This window comes from Trachemys scripta, chromosome 2 (assembly GCF_013100865.1).
Source record: "Trachemys scripta elegans isolate TJP31775 chromosome 2, CAS_Tse_1.0, whole genome shotgun sequence".
In the NCBI taxonomy this organism is placed as follows: domain Eukaryota; kingdom Metazoa; phylum Chordata; order Testudines; family Emydidae; genus Trachemys; species Trachemys scripta.
The window spans coordinates 114,760,388-114,780,628 of record NC_048299.1 but is presented as its reverse complement, the minus strand read 5'-3'; the positions used below and the strand labels follow the sequence as shown (position 1 = coordinate 114,780,628).

The 20,241-nt window shown below is 43.6% G+C and overlaps 1 protein-coding gene and 1 long non-coding RNA gene across 2 annotated transcripts in view; one reads left to right on the top strand and one right to left on the bottom strand.

Moving 5' to 3' along the window:
• The window catches only part of GABBR2 (gamma-aminobutyric acid type B receptor subunit 2), an 835,193-nt gene that overhangs the window by 716,462 nt on the left and 98,490 nt on the right, over positions 1-20,241 (top strand). The gene's annotated exons all lie outside the window — the stretch shown is intronic.
• The window catches only part of LOC117872725, a 109,888-nt gene that overhangs the window by 66,312 nt on the left and 23,335 nt on the right, over positions 1-20,241 (bottom strand). The gene's annotated exons all lie outside the window — the stretch shown is intronic.

The following is a 20,241-nucleotide window of genomic DNA, read 5'->3' as shown; positions in this document are numbered from 1 at the left end:
AAAATCAAATGGAACATCACCTGATTAAGTAGCCATTCTTTGTCAGGAAAGAAGATGTGGATGAAAAATCTACATCTTGACAAAGAAACATTTTGGGGTTCCTATCCACACAGCCTTTCTGTCTCCTGAACCTCAGCTAGAGATGATTCTTGAAGAAGAGAAGGAACTATAAGAAGGGAGAGTAGACACCCCAAATGATTTCTCCCTGTGTCTCTACCCATGGCATTGACAACACTTGATGAACAAAGGAAGCCGCATTGGACTGGGGGGAGGGTTACTGACTGAAAGAAATTCAGCCAGGAACTGCTGAAACATGTGGTAAGAGAGACTTTCCTTTGAATTCACTTAGCTTGTTAAGTTAGGCATTGGTTTTATTTTCTTGTAACCAATTCTGACTTTTATGCCTTTTTACTTGTACTCACTTAAAATCTATCTTTTGTAATTAATAAATTTGTTGTATTTTTTTATCTAAACTAGTGTATTTGAATTGAACTGTTTGAGAAACTCTATTTGAGATAACAGGATTTGTGTATGTCATTTTCTACTAATAAAATTATGGACTTTATATGAACTTGCATTGTCCAGGAGAGAGGTGGGCAGTACAAGACGTACATTTCTGGGGGAAGTCTGGGACTGGGAGTTTGCTGGTGTTGCTCTGCAATGCCTGGCTGCAGTATTCATATACCATAACTGGGAGTAACTTTCATGCTGGAGGTTGGTGTGAGCAGACGAGGAGTGCATGGACAGTGGATATAAAAGGCCAGGGGAGGTTTAACCTCCCCTGGTGCTGCTGCTGCTGGTGGACCTGTGGTTGCAGGGTTTGTGGAGGAAGTTTTTGCTTTCTTATGCCCAATGCAGGTTCTGGCGTGGCTGAGGAGGTGGTATGTGCTATTTGGCTTCCCAGGTTCATCAGTAATCTCCCTGGACTCCAGAGAGATTAGTGATTAACCCAGGAAGTTGAGTAGCAAATTCCACCTCTCAGCTGCCCCGGAACCTGAACAGGGCATATCAAAAGCTTCTTTCAGATGAGCGTGAGACTCTTTTCCCCTGGAGCGGCTTGGAGTCTGCAGCTGGCCCGGAGCTCCTCCGGGCAGGTCGGGAGCGGGGCTCTGGCTGGCCCAAGGCTCCTCCGGCAGAGAGGGGGGATGGTCTTGGCCTCTGGCCAGACTGGGGCTCCTCTGGTCAAGGGGGGGTACTCGGGGCTCCTCTGGGTGGAGGAGGTCTCGGGACTCTGGCCATCGGGGGTGGGTGCGAGCAGAAGGGGTGGAGCCGGGGACTAGCCTTCCCAAAGGGGGGTTCCACCTGCTGCCCATGGAGGAGTGGTAGCTCTCACAGCCAAGCAGTGTAAAAGGCACCTCAGATTGAAGAACTGAGACAACACAACTGTTAATCAGTCCAGATTGTATCCCGGGTAATGTGTCATATACATAAGGTGAAAGCATTAGACCAATAGCAGCTTTGGTGGGCTCTATGTTTCTCATAATGTGATTTTGTCCTCACATATCACTCTGAAACCAAAAACGGCAAGCCTGACACCGTATCCTGTAGATACAGTACCAACCCATGAACCCCAGCCAGGAACCAACCCTCATTTTCAAATCCCGTAACTTTCTCATCAGAGCTTTTCACCAGGATATACTCACATGAATACACTCTGCCTTTAACTCTGCCTCAGGAATTCCACCTGGTGAACAAGCCATATCAACAAGCAACTGCAAGGCTCCTGGGATAGGATTACATACATAAGGAACCAATGTCTGTGTTCCCCCAGGATCCAAAAAAATGGTGCTCCTGCAACTATGCCACAACTTTCCCCTAACAGGACACTTGGAGCACTTTAAGTCCCAACGATTAATTTCCCACTCTTTTTGGTGGCCCCAGATGCACTCCACAGTAGTAATTTATTGCATTCTGTGATGTTTGTGCTCGCACCAAGATACCATGCCACAAGCCCTATGGTCTCCTCCAGCCCTTGGACACCTCATCTCAACCACGGGTGACTATCGACATAGAATTTTTTTTATAGAATTACAGGAGTTCACTAAATCTACAAGAACTTTGACAGCAGTGGATTACTTTACCAAAATGGCCCACTTAATTCCCTGCACAGGCCTTCCCTCAGCTGAAGAAACAGCCCAGCTATGGATTAGCCAGGTAGCCTACCTCCATGGCCCTCTGGAGCACATCACCTCCAGTCAAGGGTCAGAGTCCTCAGCCTGGTTCAGGAACAAGGCCCTGTGCTTGCTGGGGGTCCCACATGTCTTTCCTCCATTTACCATCCCGAGCCCAATGGCCAAACAGAAAGGGCCAACCAAATCATCAAGCAGTATCTGTGATGTTACATCAGTCATCTCTAGGGTGATTGAGCCTCACTCCTCCCTTAATGCAGCGTTTTCATACAACAATGCAGCCCAGGCATCTACGGGTCAAAGCCCCTCTTTTACCAACTATGGGTATCACTGATTCCACCTGCAATTATCTGCATTCTCTCCCAAAACAGCAGCTTCAGACCTAGTGCAGCATATTTATTGGACCCAGGAAGAAGTGAAGGGACACTTAGAAAAAGCCAGAGCAGACTATAAATGGATGCGGACCAGCAAGGCCCCACCTATTCAGTGGAACAAAAGATATGGCTCTCCATGGAGCATCTCCACACAGACAGACCTGCTCACAAGCTGGATTTTTTGTTCCTTGGCCCTTTAGGATCCTGTGACATGTTAATCCAGTCACTTTTGAACTTCAGCTACCCTGCTCTCTGAAGATTCATCCAGTGTTTCATGTATCACTTTTGAAACCCTAAATGGAAAACTCTGTCCCTCACTGGCCCCTGCCACCTCCTCCACCAGTTCAGGGCAACAAGTAATATGTGGTTCACAAGATCCTGGACTCTAAATGTAAATGTGGCAGGCTCTTGTATTTTACTAACTGGGAGAGGTATGGTCCTGAGGAGCACATCTGGGAGCCAGTAGAATAGGTTACAGGCACCTGCATTCCATAGGAACCACCCTGAAAAGCCCAGTCTAATGTCAACCAGAGGGCACCCCATTGACCATGGGTCTCCAACCCTCTCTACAGGGCACTTAGAAGCCAGTAAATTCCAGCCTGCCACTCAGTGACCTGCTAACACTTTCCAGAATTAGAAGCTCAACTCTGACACAGGCCTCCAGTGCCTGGGATCTGATTGGCAGAACTCAGGGGATCCTGGTTGGTTCCCTGTTTCTATTTAACCAAGCACAGGAACAGGAAACTCTCCATGCAACTGCATAGGACTGCTTCCCTTGTTCTATCTGCTCCTACTGCCTGACCCTGCCTGCCTCCCGATACTCGGTCTGCCCTCTGGTATAGCTCAGACTCTGATGTCCGGGTATGTGACCCGGCATGATTCCTGCTCTGACCACTAACTCGGACTGCCCACATCCTGGTCATGACATACAGTACATTAGAAATATAGAATTAATACTTATCATTACAATAGATTTTTTATTTATTTCTTATTTGGTTAGTGCCAGCAAAAAGCGTGGTGCTGCACAAGGTACAAAGAAAAACAGTCCCTATTACAAGGGCTTTGCGGTCTAAAATACAGGCACAGATCAGAGAAATGCACAGGAAAATGAGGGAATGGCTTCAAATTTTGTTTTGTTTGTTATAGAAGTCTCTCTATTCATCAACTAAACTTATGTCGAGTGCCACTGACATTCTCATCACAGATTCCACTACTGATTAATCATGAGGGAGGGGGTAATTTTTTGAAGATTTTTTTTTTTAACTGGACGTCAAATGCTAGCCTTAGAAACATGCTTTTATGTCAGTAAATGAGGTGAGTACACAGTTGGCTGCTGCGTTGTCAGGCCAAATGCTATTCCTGGTCACATTTGTGTAAAAGTGTAGTAATTACTGAAGTTACACCAGTGAAAATTAGAGTAACTGAGAACAGAACCTGGCCTGTCTTCTTTAGACCAGTGTAAACATATTAGGAGAACTGGTTGATCTCATAACTTAATGCAGCAAGTTAACATCACTCTTCATTTAAAGAAGATAATTGCATTAGAGGTAAATGAACTGATTTTTTTGGATGATTACAATGGAGGCTGTTAGGATCATGACAGCACCTCTGATGCTGCTGCCCATAATACTTCCCAGAGTGAAATTGATGTGACTGAAAGGGATGTACAAGTAGCAAAGACAGAAAAGCCAGCTATTATTTATTATTGTTATTTATAGAGCGCCATTAAGTTTGCATGATAAATTAGACAGGTAAGAAGACAGATCCTTGCCTAACAAAATAATTTCAAGCCTGATTCTTCACTGGCTTGAAATTTGTGTAGTGGCTTACACCTGTGCAAAGTCAAGGTAAATTGGGTATAAAATGTCATAAAAGCTGAATTTTCCATCCCTTACACCAAGATTAGTGTTTTGCACTTACTTTGCACATCTGGAAATTGCAATACCAGATGCCAGCGAGTGGAGAATTAGACCCATACAGTCTGAGGTCTTGATCCTGTAAAAGGATTAGCAGCATTGGAGCCTAAATAGACAATATACAGACAAGAGAGGAGGGGAAGGGTGCAACAGAGAGCTCTTTCTTTCATAATCCTTTCCTATTTTCCTTTTGTCTGTGTGTTTTTTTCACTCTTGCCTTCAGTTTTTAACCCTAGTTGGTTTTCTTTCTTTCTTCCTTTCTTTCTTTCAACAGCAGAACACTGTCAATGCCTCTACAGTAACAAGTATTTTAAGAGAAGAGCATTGACTTGCAACTGCTATGTGCCCTGTATCCTCATATTCAGACTTGGAAGCCCCTTTTTAAAAGTTTTTTTTTAAGACTTGATCATGTAGTCTATCTCGGTCTCTCTTTTATCAAGCTTGATTGTATTTTTGAAGACTGGGTTGCATACAGGGCTTCTCACAATCTTGTGTTCCGCTCAGATTCTGCTTTCATGTACATTTTACTTCTAGAAGATTGCTCCTGATGTGCATGATAAATTTGTCTCAGTAGGTCCCCTGCACGCTCTGTAGATCTACTGCAGCAGATATCAGATTAATTCTGCATATCAAGAGCCACCTAATGTTAAATAAAATAGCAATGATTTGGTGGAGGGGAAGGAAGTATTTACTTGTTCACTATACAGGACCTTTCTCTGCTGTAGTGATCACAGAGGCTAGGCCACAAATATTTATAGGCAATAGTGATCCCAAATATTGTCACCAACAGGTGCCATATATATTATGATCTCGCTAATTCCACAGCTGTCCCTGGAACTGCATTTTAATTCCTTCCTCAGATTTAATCTCCTCACCATGTCATCCTTATACAAACATTATTTTAGTACAGTTTAGGACAAAAGGAGAAGTTATAGGGAAAAGGGTTTCAATGGAATCAGTCAATTCATTAAAAATCATCTTTCAGGGGGACAATGTATTAATTTACATGGAAAACGCTGAATTGTAGAAAGTTGGATGAATGTGGCTAAACACAGTCTGGTATATTGCTTTGAGAATGTGTTTGGTATCCTGGAGACAGTGTTAAGCATCATGCGATCTAGCAGTTGCTATGGCAACATCTCTACTGAATGGCAAATTAGGTAGCCATGTAAAGCATTGCATAAATTTTCAACATACCCACTAATTCCAGCACCAAGGGACATAGCGTGAGTGAAAAGCTATGAAATATACCTGAGGACTAAACAGAAGATACTGTAAAATCTTTCTTTTGCCACCTTTATCAAATACTTACAACAATTATTCTAAATACTCTTAATAAGTTTCCTTTTTGTCTAGAAATTATACAGAATTCTTTACCAGAACAGATACTATCATTTTATGCCATTAGAACAAAAGTCGTTCAGTCAGGCTTGGCATTGCATGTAATTAATACACTGGGATTTTTATTTTTATTTTTGAGCTTTTGACTTTCCCGGACCTGAAAAAAAAAAGGTCTGTGGAGCTCGATTGGTTGTCGCTTTCACCAAGAGACATTGGTCCAATAAAAGATATTGCCTCATCCACGTGGACTGTTTTTAGTTATATCTGTATTTAAGAATTGGTATTTTGTTTATAAATCCATTTATAGAGAATTCTTTGTGAGTCAGGGTTTGTTAGATATGTGCTTTGCACATGCATTACTCCAAAAGTAAAAGGATAATATTCATATGGGCTAAAATGGAGTCTTTTAATTGCAATGTTTTTATTGGATAGAGCAGCCTCGGAACAATAAAAATTGTTGCCTCCGATATTCTACTCTGCAGTGCCATTAAGATTTTTGTTATTATTATTTATCAGCTGTCTGTATTATGGTAGCACGTGGAGTCCCTACTCACGAATCAGGGCTTCATTTTGCTATATACAATACAGACATACTAAAGATGGTCCCTAACCAAAGGATATGTAAGTGGCAATCCAAGACATAGAACAACAGGTGAATACATCACCAATGGGGCAAACATAGGAAAACAATGACATAATACTGGTTATGGTGATAAGCAGCAGACACAGCCCACCAGCTGTCAAAGTAGTGTTGAGATATTGTAGCCATCATGGCAGGGAGAGTTTTCAGGTGGCCTTTGAAGAAGGACAATTAAGTGGTTTTACAGATATTTACAGGGAGCTTCTCCCATACATAACGAAGAGGGTGCAAAGACGCTCATTTGAAAATGGTACAAATAGATGAAAAAGGCTGGCAGAGTGGATGCAGGATTTGATCTCTCACTAGTGTATCAGAGTTAAGTAGGGTGGGAATAAACTATGAAGGGCCTTAAAAGCAAAGACAAGTAGTTTGTGTTTGATCCAGTGAAGAAGGTGAAGTCAGTGGACAGATGCAAACAGAGGGATCATGTGGTTGAAGCTATGAGCATGAAAATGGCCTTTGCAACAGCATTCTGAATAGATATAAGTGGGGAAAGATGAGATTTGGAGGTTGCAGTAATTGAAACACAGGATAATGAAGATCTGATCAGAGTTATTTTAGAGATTTTATGCTGGAAGCATCTGCCGGGTTTAGACTTGACCTGGATCTAGAGAGGGGGCTAAGTCAGAGAAAACACATATGACTGGCCTGAGTGACAGGTGTTGTCCACAGTGAGTACTTAATTAGTCTGGAGACTGAACTGAACAGAAGCCTGTGAATGTTTGCACATGTAAAGGACAGCTTTAGGAAGCTGGTGAGACTAGGGTTCGCTCTACACCACTTAAAAGTTAGGTCAGCAGAGCTACATCGGTCATGGGTGTGAAAAAAACACATCCCTGACTGATGTGGCTGTGTCAACCTAATCCCCAGTGTACATGCAGCTCTATCAATGGAAGAATGCTTCCATCAGCAGAGCTAACTTCATTTGGGGAGACGGCATTCCTACACTGATGGAAAAACCTGGATTATGCCAGCATAGCTATGCCAACATAACTATGTCAATATAGTCTCTGTAGTGTAGACACAGCCTTACTCTTCTGATTTGGAATCGTGTTGTTAAATGACAGTTCAGCATTTTATGAAGTAAGTAGAAAGGGGCATATTGTGATTCTTCTATACACAATTTGTAGATTCTAAATTTTCTCTTTTAAAGAAAAGCCATAAAGAAGAAATGCCAACTCAAAAATTACATACCAGTACAGTGCTGGTGATGCAAAGTATCTGATGAACCTAGGTCTTGATTTACTCTATGAATCAGCTCACTCCCCATTTCAAGTAAATGGCAAAATCCCATTGACATTAATGGGGCCAGGATTCCACTTCAGGTACAGGCAGTTTTCTTATCCTCAAGGTTAGAGGACACAATGAACAACTGTGACAGAGCTGAAAAATGGGTAACACTTTTCATAGTGTAGACAAGGCCTCTGTGGCCAAGCCATGTTGTACTATGAATTATTCTTGCCTGTATGTACAGAAAAAAAATGTACAGCCATGTTACAGAAGCCCAGCTAACCCAAGTAGATACCTACATTAAAACATTGTTTTTAACGTGGTTATAAAATGTTTTTCTGTCTACGTGGGCAAGAGTAATTCATATAACAACATGGGTTTGACCATAGTTATGTTTCCCAACCATGTTTAAATATGTTTTTTTATTTTAGATGGGACCTTATCAGCTGGCAGATGGTATGCTGATGGGGAAGCACTCAGTCATGTCCCCAATCAAGATATTTATCATCGCTATCTTTTCTTATTTTTAGTTTAAATGATATCACAATAATAAGAGTCAAAATCACCATAGAATCATGCAAATGCTAGGATACTATGGTAAACATTGCCATATAGGTATGACAATGTCTATAAATAAAAGAGTGAAAGTATCATGATGTCTGTGTCCATTTTACCCCTCCACCAAGTAAGGTGAACAGTAAGCAAACCAGAAGCAGCAAGCAGCATCTGGTGGATTTGATTTCAGTCTGTAATATTTAAGCTACATTGTTATGTCTCTCTATCTAGTGGCATGGTCAAATGCATTTAGCAGGAAAGTTGAAATATGACTGAATCCTTTTGAGATTATTTTGATAAACAGGAAGGGCACAAAGCTTGACACATACAGAAGCAGAAATCACAGTGTGGTGCATGAGAATATATTGTGGATAGGAATTAAACTATATCATATGTATTAGGGGGATACATTTTCCAATTTAAAAAAAAAATCAGATGCATTTTGGAGAAATCTACTTTTGCTGGTGATAAGAGATGCTGATTCCCAAATTTGATTTGATTTGTACATAAATCCATTTATACTGAAAGTGTTTAGCTTCACTGACTTAATTCAATCAAAACTGAATAATGAATACTGTACTTGGTATAGTCGTTAAAAGCAGTCTATTTATGTACATCAAATTATAAATTAAATCCCTTTAATTAAATATAATTAAGGCAAACCTTAATTAAGGCACAAAAGGCTATAATTCTTCTGAAAATAATGAATCTAAAGAACCATAAGAAGTCAAAATGGCTTCATAGGAAATGTAGGTTATGGCTGTATCTACACTGCAGAGTTTAGTCACCAAAAGTTATGCCACTTTAATTAAACCACTGTTGCATATCCACACTATGCTCCTTGTGCTGATGGAGTAGCTATCCCACTGTGCTTTGGGAAGGGGGTACAATGCATCATGGGGCAGGTACAGCATCACATGATGCAGGTTTCTCAATCCCATTGTTCCAGGGGCATCCTAGTAGATAGTCAACTGCTTTTCAACTGAAGTGTGTGGGGAGGGAGGTGGGCACAGTTGCCAACTTTCATGTGGTAAATTAGCACCCCGGCTTTCACAATAAGTCAAAAATCAAGCTAATCCCATTTCAAAACAAAGTCAAAACAAGACAATTCCTAAGAACCCCAACACTCTATGTGACTAGATTCCCCCGGCTTTCAGTCTGGGACTGTGGTGGGCCCACTGTGCACCCCTGACTCTCTCCCCCCATTGACCCTGCTTGCCCCTTGACCCTGCTTGCCAGGAGCCAATCAAAAAAAAGAAGCAACAAGCTACAACAAGCAACAAGCTACAAGCCAAAAACTAGCCAACAAGCAACTCACAAGCCAATTAAGCTAAAAACAAGCCCAATTTCTGTGTTTTTTTTCGTGGGTTTGGCATGTCTGGAGATGGTAGAGTGTGTGATGGGGAGTGTATGTGGCGGGGAGGGGAGTGAGTGTGTCCACATGCTGTCTTATAAATTCAGACAGCCATTGGAAGCAGCCAGTGCTGAGACAGCTGGAGGGGGAAACCCCCATCATCAGCCCCTGCCTCCCTTCCTGGCTCTGCACAGCACAGCAGTCTCTCTCTCTCACACACACACACACAGTGGTGGCTCCAGGCACCAGCAGTCCAAGCGCGTGCCTGGGGTGGCAAGCCACGGGGGGCACCCTGCTGGTCCCTGCGAGGGCGGCAGTCAGGCAGCCTTCAGCAGCCTGCCTGCAGGAGGTCTGCTGGTCCACGGATTCGGCGGCAATTCAGCAGCAGGTACGCCAAAGCCGCAGGACCGGCGGACCTCCCGCAGCCTGCCTGCCGTACTTGGGGCGGCAAAAAAAGCTAGAGCTGCCCCTGCACACACACAGACACACACACACACACACACATGCACTCCTGCCTGTCTGCCTCTGTGCTCCTAGTGTGGGAGAGAGCAGGAGCATTCCACACCAATGATTTGCTCTTTGTTGTCCGGAGCAGAGCTGCACACCCAGCTGTCAGAACTTCTGTGAGCTTTGAAAGGGGAGCAGGGCTGCTGAGTTCAAAAGAGTGAGCATAATGGTCACAGCAGGCACTGTGGGATACTGGGAGAGGCCAGTTCTGGTCATGTAATGAACGGCAGTGTCTACACTGACACTTTGTCACTTTAACTTTGCCGCAAAAAGCTTTATGCCTCTCGTTGATGTGGTTTTATTTTGTTGTTGAAACTGACAAGTTTTGTTGCCAAAAGTGGCATTGCAGTGCGTACACCTCCATTGTTTTGTCGGCAAAAGCTGCCTATGTCTGAGTAAAGCAATCCCCTGAGGCTACATCTACACTACAGGGGGGAGTCGATTTAAGATACGCAAATTCAGCTACGTGAATAGCGTAGCTGAATTCGACGTATTGCAGCCGACTTACCCCACTGTGAGGACGGCGGCAAAATCGACCTCTGCGGCTTCCTGTCGATGGCCCTTACTCCCACCTCCGCTGGTGGAGTAAGAGCGTCGATTCGGGGATCGATTGTCGCGTCCCAACGGGACGCGATAAATCGATCCCCGAGAGGTCGATTTCTACCCGCCGATTCAGGCGGGTAGTGTAGACCAGGCCTGAGTGATATAAATTACACCAACATAAGCGCCAGTGTGGACAGCCCTATGTCAATGGGAGAGCTTCTCTTGCGGAGGTGGTTTTATTATGCTGACAGGAGAGCTCTCTCCTGTTGGTATGGAGTGTCTTCACCCAATGCGCTGAAGTGACACAGCTGAGCCACTGCAGTGCTGTATGTGTAGACAAGCATGTAAGACCAAAGTGTGATTGATACCTTTACTCACATGGCAAGGGTAAGGTACTATTACACGTGAATAAGGGACCACACAAATTGGCTGTTGTGGACTATATGTTTCCTTAGGGCCAGATTCTAATATCTTTATTCATGTCAGGTAACCCTTTATTGTTTATTCCACAGATAGCTCCACTGACTTCAGTGGGACTCTTTGTGGAGTAACGTGCTACTCAGCATGCGTAAGGGCATCACAGTCGGCTTTAAGGTATTCGTGATAGCACCATGAACCTGCTTTACCACCGACAATCATTTGAGCAATGCTTGAAAATGATAGAGTACCAGAAGTCTGGAGAAAAGCTAATAACTTACTTATTTGGAGAACAGTAATAAATAAGAGTGATTTTAACCCTCTCTTCTGTTTACAAATTATGCATAAACATGCATTGATTCGTGTGTGTGTGTGTGTGTGTGTGTGTGTGTTCAAAATCGTTAGAAGAACATTTGATGTGAACAAATTCTAGTCTCTGGATTGTAGACAAACTAATCACTTGAGTTATTCACTATTTGTAATACATTATTCTTGGAGAGTAATAGGTTATGTAATTCATAGTCTATTCAGGTTCTTCCATCTTTTCATCACTGTGGTATCTGAGCACTGTTCAGTGAGAAATAAATAAGTGACTGTCACACGTGTGAGGAACTTTGTATGGGATTTATAATTTTTAAAAAGACAAAAAAAAGCTGATATTCTATTATTTGTGACCATATAGAAGTGAGGTTTGAATAGGATGACCAGGTGTCCAGTTTTTGACTGGTACACCCGGTCAAAAAGGGATCCTGGCAGCTTCGGTCAGCACTGCTGACCAGGCCACTGACTGTCTGGTTGGCGGTGCCGTGCAGCGGGGCTGGCAGGCTCCCTGTAGCCTCTGCACCGTGCAGCTCCCAGGAAGCAGTGGCATGTCCCCCCTCTGGCTTCTACACATAGGGGCAGCCAGGGGGCTCCCCACGCTGTCCCCACACCAAGCGCCACCCCCGGAGGTCCAATTGGCCAGGAACCATGGCCAATGAGAGCTGCAGGGGCGGTGCCTGCAGACGGGGCAGCGGCAGCACGCAGAGCCGCCTGTCCGCATCTCCCCATAGGAGCTGGAGGGGGGACATGCTGCTGCTTCCGAGAGCTGCTTAAGGCAAGTGCCGCCCAGAGCCTGCACCCCTGATCCCCTCCCGGGCCCCAACCTCCTGCTCCTGATCCCCAGCCCCACCCCAGAGTCTGCACCCTCAGCCAGAGCCCTCATCCACCCCCTTACCCCAACCCCTTCCCATACCCTGAACCCCTCATTTCTGGCTCCACCCCAAAACCTGCACCCCCAGACCAGAGCCCATACCTCCTCCCACACCCTAATCCCCTGCCTCATCCCAGAGCCCCCTCCCTCAGCTCCACCCACCAGCCCACAGCCCCCTCCTGCACCCCAAACCCCTCATCCTTGGCCCCACCCCAGAGCCCACACCCCCAGCTGGAGCCCTCACCCCCTCTTGCATCCCAACCCACTGCCTCAGCCTGGAGCCCCCTCCCGCACTCTGAACTCCTCATTTCTGGCCCCACCCCAGAGCCCACACCCTCAGCCGGAGCCCTCACCCCCTCCCGCACCCCAGTCCCCTGAGCCAGCCTGGTGAAAATGAGCGAGTGAGTCAGGGTGGGGAAAGCGAGTGACAGAGGGAGGGGGGATGGAGTGAGCAGGGGGTGAGGCCTCTGAGAAGGGATGGAGCATGGGCAGGACCTCAAAGGAGGGGCAGGGCAGGGGCAGGGCATGGGTGTTCGGTTTTGTCTGAGTAGAAAGTTGGCAACCCTATGTTTGAAGCTGTTCTGAGCTCCTTCAGGAGTGAATTCCATTGCCTTGGACAGTGTCCAAGGAAGTGCATTCTCAGTGGAAACAAGCTTCATACTTAATGAGTATAAAGCTAAATATGAGTCAACAGTGTGATGCTGTTGCAAAAAAAGCAAACATGATTCTGGGATGCATTGACAGGTGTATTGTGAGCAAGACAGGAGAAGTCATTCTTCCACTGTACTCTGCACTGGTTAGGCCCCAACTGGAGTATTGTGTCCAGTTCTGGGCACCGCATTTCAAGAAAGATGTGGAGAAATTGGAGAGGGTCCAGAGAAGAGCAACAAGAATGATTAAAGGTCTTGAGAACATGACCTATGAAGGAAGGCTGAAAGAATTGGGTTTGTTTAGTTTGGAAAAGAGAAGACTGAGAGGGGACATGATAGCAGTTTTCAGGTGTCTAAAACGGTGTCATAAGGAGGAGGGAGAAAACTTGTTCACTTTAGTCTCTAAGGATAGAACAAGAAGCAATGGGCTTAAACTGCAGCAAGGGAGGTTTAGGTTGGACATTAGGAAAAAGTTCCTAACTGTCAGCGTGGTTAAACACTGGAATAAATTGCCTAGGGAGGTTATGGAATCTCCATCTCTGAAGATATTTAAGAGTAGGTTAGATAAATGTCTATCAGTATTTGGTCTTGCCATGAGGGCAGGGGACTGGACTCAATGACCTCTCAAGGTCCTTTCCAGTCCTAGCATCTATGAATCTATGAATTAAGGGTTGTTTCTCTTCCTGTCTTAATGACTGAAACATTTATAAACAGGAGAAAGGAAATCAACAAAATTTCAAAGTGGCTTTGAGGACACTTACGGCACAAACCATCATGCAAACATGTATTTGAACAAGACTTTTGCATTCTGCAAATATTCTGCAAACAGAAATCACTGGTAAGAATGTTCCTGAAAATCTAACAAAGATTTGTAAATCAAACCACAGTCATGGTTTCTATACAGGAAAAATATTGAGTTGGAAAGGAGTACAGTGGGGTTGCCCACCCAGCTGTGTTAGGTCCGTTCTTACTAAATATCATTATTAAAACTCTAGAAGAGGGTCTAAACTTCAAAGTAATGAAAATTACCAATAGTACTAAATTGAAAGATAGTGTGAACACAAATGAAGACAGAGAAACAATACAAGCTACCTAGAAATATAAGAATCATAAGCTGAACACAACAGAATAAGATTCAACTAGGAAAAATGCAAACAACAGTCTGGAGGATCTGGGCATCTTTTTTGTCTGTAGACCCTCATATCCAGGCAGTTTCCAAATCTTTCCATGTTTCCCTGCTAGCATCTTGAAGACTTGGCCTTTTTTTTTGTCCAGACTGCCAAATCATAGAATCATAGAACTGGAAGGGACCTCAAGAGGTCATCTAGTCCAGTCCCCTGCACTCAAGACAGGACTAATTATTATCTAGACCATACCTGACAGGTGCTTGTCCAACCTGCTCTTAAAAATCCCCAATGATGGAGATTCCACAATCTCCGTAGGTAATTTGTTCCAGTGCTTAACTACTCTGACAGCTAGGAAGTTTTTCCTAATGTCCAACCTAAACCACCCTTGCTGCAATTTAAGACCATTGCTTCTTGTCCTATCCTCAGAGGTTAAGAAGAACAATTTTTGTCCCTCCTCCTTGTAACAACCTTTTATGTACTTGAAAACTGTTATTATGTCCCCTCTCAGTCTTCTCTTCTCCAGACTAAACAAACCCAATTTTTTCAATCTTCCCTCATAGGTCATGTTTTCTAGACCTTTAATCATTTTTGTTGCTCTTCTCTGGACTTTCTCCAATTTGTCCACATCTTTTCTGAAATGTGGCACCCAGAACTGTACACAATACTCTAGTTGAGGCCTAATCAGAGTGGAATAGAGCGGAAGAATCACTTCTCACGTCTTGCTCACAATACTCCTGTTAAAACATCCCAGAATGATGTTTGCTTTTTTTGCAACAGTATTACACAGTTGACTCATATTTTGCTTGTGGTCCACTGTGACCCCCAGATCCCTTTCCGCACTACTCCTTCCTAAGCAGTCATTTCCCATTTTGTATGTGTGCAACTGATTGTTCCTTCCTAAGTGGAGTACCTTGCATTTGTCCTTATTGAATTTCATCTAATTTACTTCAGACCATTTCTCCAGTTTGTCCAGATCATTTTGAATTTTAATCCTATCTTCCAAAGTACTTGCAACCCCTCCCAGCTTGGTATCGTCCGCAAACTTTATAAGTGTACTCTCTATGCCATTATCTAAATCACTGATAAAGATATTGAACAGAACCGAACCCAGAACTGATGCCTGAGGGACCCACTCGTTATGCCCTTCCAGCATAACTGTGAACCACTGATAACTACTCTCTGGGAACAGTTTTCCAACCAGTTATGCACTCACCTTATAGTAGCTCCATCTAGGTTGTATTTCCCTAGTTTATTTATGAGACGGTCATGTGAGACAGTATCAAAAGCCTTACTAAAGTAAAGATTTACCACGTCTTCTGCTTCCACACACACACACCCCATCCACAAGGCTTGTTACCCTGAAAGAAAGCTATCAGGTTGGTTTGACACAATTTGTTCTTGACAAATCCATGCTGACTGTTACTTATCACCTCATTATCTTCTAGGTGTTTGTAAATTGATTTCTTAATTATTTGCTCCATTAACTTTCTGGGTACAGAAGTTAAGCTGACTGGTCTGTAATTCCCCAGGTTGTCCTTATGTCCCTTTTTATAGATGGGCACTATATTTGCCCTTTTCCAGTCTCCTGGAATGTCTCCTGTCTTCCATGACTTTTCAAAGACAATTGCTAATGCTCAGTCAGCTCCTTGAGTATTCTAGGATGCATTTAATCAGGCCCTGATTTTGAAGACATCTAACTTGTCTAAGTAAGTTTTGACTTGTTCTTTCCCTATTTTAGCCTCTGAACCTATCTCATTTTCACTGGCATTCACTATGTTAGATGTCCAATCGCCACCAACCTTCTTGGTGAAAATCGAAACAAAGAAGTCATTAAGCACCTCAGCCTTTCCACATTTTCTGTTATTGTCCTTCCCCCCTCATTGAGTAACAGGCCTACTCTGTCCTTGGTCTTCCTCTTGCTTCTAATGTATTTGTAGAATGTTTTCTTCTTACCCTTTATATCCCTAGCTAGTTTGATCTCATTTTGTGCCTTGGCCTTTCTAATTTTGTCCCTACATTCTTGTGTTATTTGTTTATATTCATCCTTTGTAATTTGATCAAGTTTCCACTTTTTGTAGGACTCTTTTTTGAGTTTTAGATCATTGAAGATCTCCTGGTTAATCCAGCGTGGTCTCTTGCCATACTTCCTATCTTTCCTATGTAGTGGAATAGTTTGCTCTTGTGCCCTTAATAATGTCTCTTTGAAAAACTGCCAACTGTCTTCAGTTGTTTTTCCCCTTAGACTTGCTTCCCATAGGATTTTACCTACGAACTCCCTGAGTTTGCTAAAGTCTGCCTTCTTGAAATCCATTGTCTTTATTGTGCTGTTCTCCCTCCTACCATTCCTTAGAATCATGAACTCTACCATTTCATGATCACTTTCACCAAGTTGCCTTCCACTTTCAAATTCTCAACCAGTTCCTCCCTATTTGTCAAAATCAAATCTAGAACAGCCTCCCCCCAGTAGCTTTCTCCATCTTCTGAAATAAAAAATTGCCTCCAATACATTCCAAGAACTTGTTGGATAATTTGTGTCCTGCTGTGTTATTTTCCCAACAGACGTCTGGGTAGTTGAAGTCCCCCATCACCACCGAGTCCTGTGCTTTGGATGATTTTGTTAGTTGTTTAAAAAAAGCCTCATCCACCTCTTCTTCCTGGTTTGGTGGTCTGTAGTAGACCCCTACCATGACATGTTCCTTGTTTTTACCCCTTTTATCCTTACCCAGAGACTTTCAACAAGTCTGTCTCTTATTTCTAAGAGTCCCCAGTCCAAGTGTATACATTTTTAATATATAAGGCAACACCTCCTCCCTTTTTCCCTCCCTGTCCTTCCCGAGCAAGCTGTACTCTTCTATACCAATATTCCAGTCATGCGTATTATCCCACCAAGTCTCCATGATGCCAGCTATGTCATAGCTGTGTTTATTTACTAGCATTTCAAGTTCTTCCTGCTTATTTCCCATACTTCTCGCATTAGTATACAGACATCTAAGATACTGATTTGAATTACCACCTCCTCCAGTTCTGTCTAGTCTCTCTCTTATTTCTGCTATAACAGCCCATGCTCCCCCCAGATTCTGACCCTTCTCCCAAGTCTCCATGTTTTTGACTTACCTGTGGGCTTTGGTCACCTGCCCCTGTCGAACCTAGTTTAAAACTCTCCTCACTAGGTTAGCCAGTCTGTAGCCAAATATGCTCTTCCCCTTCCTCAATAGGTGGACCCCATCTCTATTTAGCAGTCTTTCTTCCTGGAACAGCATCCCGTGGTCAAGGAAGCCGAAGCCCTCCTGCGAGACACCATCCTCGCAGCCAGGCATTCACCTCCAAGAAGCATATGTCTCTGCTGAGGCCTCTACCCTTAACTGGAAGGACTAAAAAGAACACCACCTGTGCTCCCAACTCCCTCACCCTTACTCCCAGAGCCCTGTAGTTATTTCTAATCTGCTGAGGTTCATACCTCGCAGTATCATTAGTGCCCACATTGATGAGTAGCATGGGGTAGTAGTCAGAGGGCTGGATGATCCTCGACAATCCCTCCGTAATGCCTCAGATATGGGCCCCTGGCAGGCAGCATACCTCCCAGGATGCCACATCAGGGCAACAGATGTGTCCCTCTGTCCCCCTCAGAAGAGAGTCTCCAACCACCATTACCCTACATTTCCTCCTGGGAGTTGTGGCTGTGATCCTCCCAGCCTTAGGGGGTACAGAGCTTCTCCTCTTCAAACTTTGGGGCTGATTCCTCATCACTCATTGCCAGGGCAGCATTACGGTTCTCCATCACCATGGTGGGTGGGTTGGGAGTAGGGGTAGAGCACTGCCTGCTGCCAGAAGTAACCAGCAGCTAGTGTCCTCCCTGTACCAGAGCCATATCTTTCATTCAGACTTTTATCTTGTGTCTCAGGGCTTGTCTATACTTACCGCGCTGGTTCGGCGGCAGGCAATCGAACTTCTGGGTTCGATTTATCGCGTCTAGTCTGGACGCGATAAATCGAACTCAGAAGTGCTCCCCGTCGACTCCGGTAATCCTGCTCGCCGCGAGGAGTACGCGGAGTCGACGGGGGAGCCTGCCTGCCGGGTCTGGACGGGGGTAAGTTCGAACTAAGGTATGTCGACTTCAGCTACGTTATTCACGTAGCTGAAGTTGCGTACCTTAGTTCGATTTGGGGGTTTAGTGTAGACCAAGCCTCAGCTACTGTAATGTCTTCTCCTCTGGACTTGGCAATGCCAACCTTGCTCCCCTCAACTTCATTCAATATTCTCTACCAAAATCATCTTCCTTGCTTTTTTACTTCAATCGTGTCTTCTCACTTTCTTAAGCCCTGCAAATGAATCCCTTTTCACCACCACATCAAAAATGCATAGATAGACTCACCCCTGCTTTATCTATTATCTATTGGCTTATTGCACCAATGACCTCCATTTTTACTCAGCCAACATTCCCATCTTTTGTCCCTTGTCAATCCACTTCTTCCTTAACTCTTGATTGCTGTAACCCATGCCAACACAAACTGCTAAAATACCCCATTAATCCACGATCTTATCCTTTTTCAATTCCCTCCTTAAGACTTACTTCTGCCATGATGCCTACAGAACACTGCCAGTTAATAATCCCTAGAATGTAGGTGAGCTCCATTGTGCACACAGCCATTGCTTTCACCCACCTCCACCCATTTAGAAGTTACTTAAGCATGTCATAACAGTATCAGAGAAGGCATGCCTACCCCCTAAAAAAGAAATGAAATGGGAAAACTGGGTGGAGGAGAATTGTTTGATTATATGGAACAGCTCATGAAGTTTTTGAGCCAAATATATTATTATTTTTTAGACAACTATAAATAGGTATCCTTCAGAAAATTTCCCCATGGAAATGTGATGTTCAAATTGACACTGTTCCCTTAAAAAGGTATTGCATATATTTTAAAAAATTTTCCTCAGAAGCATCATGTTCCCTAACCTTTCTTAGATGACTGGTATGTATTGTAAAAATAAATATATCACAAACCAGGCTTACAACAGAGTCTTATTCTTTTAGACCTACGTTTATCTACATAAATTAGTTCTTCTGTAATGTGGCAGGCATGGGAGAGGACACATCCTTCAGTGCATTAGCAAAGAATGAGTGATAAATGTATTGAGCCTAATATCCAACTATACGTTATCTGAATCCACCTTTCATCCGTTAAATGCAAATCTTAGACTTTTTCTTGTCACAAAATGTTAATTTTTGACATGGATAAAACAAATATTAAAAAATTCAATGAGGAATATTGTTGCTTATTATACTATCTGCGATTCAAGGAGAAATATTGTATAAGTACTCTGTGATAAATCAGGTGCTGTACTCTCTACTCCAGGTTTTATTTAATTGTTTTGGAACGCACTAAATGTATCTTTTTTGATGCATGAAATACAGCTGCTACCACACCCATATGTTTGCCTCAGACTGGCTGACATCCTCTTACTGTTGGCTCCACCTCTGTAGTTTACTTCTAGCATCTATATTTTGTTGCTTCTTTTTCTTTATTGTTTTTCAATGGAACTCCTCTGCCCCTGAGTTCCTTTTAAACTTTTTACTCTGAAGGTGGGTGTGTGAATATTCTAAATTGTATGTGAAAAGCCACAGGCTGAAGTAATGTTATTCAATATTGTTTCCTGAATTTTTCTGAAGTGAGATCCCGGGAAAGCATTGTTAAAACCAGACCTCTCAAGTGTAGAAGATTTTATGGTATGTTCCACATTTTGCCTGAATCAGGCTGCCTGTCCCACCATACTGTAGTTCAGGCAAAGATCCACAGACATGCAAGAGCGAGCAAGCCCTTCCAAATACCCTGTAGCCTAGGGGAACATGCACAGCAGAAAGAGCCAGTGAATATGAGTTAAACTCTTGTCTTTTCTGACTGCTATTACACTTCACTGCCATCATTATTAAGCAAGGTTCATACCCCAACTCTAGAAGAAGTCAAAGATTCATCTCTGCTGCTGCCAGGGCCTGCTACTCCTGCAATTTTATAAATAAACTAACAGGTTTCACAAGGTCACTTAAAGGAGAGCTGGGAATAGAATTCAGCTCACTAATATGTAGAACTGTCCAAAAGAATAGAAAGAATAAACAGGGCAGAGGGTAGTGGCACCACACATCAAACACACACCTTCCTGAAGTGTCCAAGGTCATTCAAAGTTAAACCCATAGCACTGCTGCCAGAGCTGGACACAGGGAGACTACATTGCTGCAAATGGGGTCCCAGCATACCTACACCACACAGAGG